The sequence below is a fragment of the Phalaenopsis equestris genome, unplaced genomic scaffold, assembly GCF_001263595.1.
Source record: "Phalaenopsis equestris unplaced genomic scaffold, ASM126359v1 Scaffold000115, whole genome shotgun sequence".
NCBI classification, from domain to species: domain Eukaryota; kingdom Viridiplantae; phylum Streptophyta; class Magnoliopsida; order Asparagales; family Orchidaceae; genus Phalaenopsis; species Phalaenopsis equestris.
The window spans coordinates 223198-225243 of record NW_018164557.1 but is presented as its reverse complement, the minus strand read 5'-3'; positions in this window follow the sequence as shown (position 1 = coordinate 225243).

Sequence of the window (2046 nt, the reverse complement as noted above, 5' to 3'; positions counted from 1 at the left end):
GTATCTTCCCTGCCTAGCCGGTCTTCAGAACTATTCAGCCAATGTTCTTTATAGCATCTTTTATAGCATCTTAAGTAAGGGTAAAGAGTATAATTACTCCTAATTGACACAACACAATTTGTATACTTCCACAACAGAATTCCTATGCTTATTATTAATTCATGATAAGAAGAAATATATTTTCAAATTCAGTGTTTTTTCCTTACAAAAACTCGAGTTATCTTTTAAATTGTTAGTGTTTTGTCAAAATAACAAAAATACCAAAAAGATTTAAGTTTTAATTACTGTGAATACATCTCTAGTTTAAGTAATTGTCTTTTTTAAAATAGAAAGTTTGGTTTTTAATAGAGCATATTGCATAATTTCATTATGGGTTCGATATTCAGGTCTTAATCAAAATATCCTATATTACCTGATAACAATATGTATAATCGCGTAGTATCCTAATATACATATATAAATAGAAAAGTTAAATTCTTATTTTCTTAAGGATCAAGTTTTGACTCTATTGCAAAGTAAGGAAATATAAGTGCAAATATAATGAGAAACATTATTTTATTATTGCATATAAGCAGTCGTGGGATCAAGTTCTTATCGCCGTTGACCGGGATATTAATTGATTTAAAAGCAAATTTCTATTTTAGAAAGTCTTATTTAAACTCTAACAATTATTATATTTTATTTTGTGTGTTTTATTTTATTCTTACATTAGGTTAGTGTATGTGTAGTTCAGGTTTTGAAGGACTAGTGCCCTACGATTCTAAATTAGAGAGAACTGTTAAAAAAAGTAGAAAAAACAAAAAAATAAAAAATCTTGAAAAATATAAAAAAATTACAGAAATGGCAAACCAAAATAATAAAAATATTGAAATTCATCAAGAGTTTAGACCCTTATGAGATTATGCCAACCCTACAACAGATGAACTTCATTGTAGTATTCAAAAACCTACTGTAGTAGCTAATTCATTTGAGCTTAAACCTGCTATTATCCAAACGACATCAAATAATCAGTTTGGGGATCAGCAAATGAAGATCCAAATTTATAGATTGCTAATTTTTTAGAATTGTGTGCTACATTTAAATATGATGACGTATCAGATGATGCATTAAGACCTAGGTTATTTCCTTTCTCATTGTCGGCACTATTTTGGTGTGGAGTTTGCCCGTAAGAAGCTGTCGGTCATCGGAGTTGAAATCCCATTGCCCGCTTTGGAAGGTCTTTTTTTTTTTTTTTTTTAAATTAGTTTTGAAAAAAGATGAAGTCAAACTGACCCCATAATTTTCATAGTTTAGATGAAAGAGCGCTTTACCTCAAATCCTGTATCTAAAATGTAAAGGGGATTGGTTCAAATTTGGAACGTTTTATTTTGGAGTCCAAAGGAGGAAACACTAGAGGATGCCACAAATCCGAAGCAGAACTTCGGTGACTTCCTAAGCTATCCTATTATTTTGCTTTAATTTAGGAGAAATCATTTAGATGTTTCATCCTGCAATTTTTATTTAATAGGATTTACATTTGTGTGAAACAATCAGCACAAATAACCTTGGAGATGTGAGGATTTAAGTCGTGACAAACGACTACCTGGGAGTCCTAAAACAAGTTTAGGGTTTAAATTGTACGACAGAATTATACAAATGCCTAAAAGATGTGTTTGAGGATTTGTGTTGCACTAGGCAAAAAACCTTGAATTCTTATGGCTTTGTTGTTTTAAAGTCAAGGAAGGATGTGTTGGACATGTTGTTGTAGATCCTCTTGTTGTTGAAGATGGCTGGGCTGCCCACCATGTAAGCTCCAAGCTCCTCGTTGTAGCAGAGTTTAAGTTTTCTAGGTCATTTAGTTATAATGTCAAATCAGGTGACCCTATGGTTAAAAATTTTTTTTCAAAATTTTATTATGGGCATATTAAAGTTGATTAAAGCGACACCGGTCAAGATCCCATGGTTCCATCGTCCCGGCACCACTATTTTCTATTGGAATCACTTAGTCCAAATGAATTTACTAAACTCAACTTAATGAGTTTCATAATTTCATTTAGACCGTGGGAA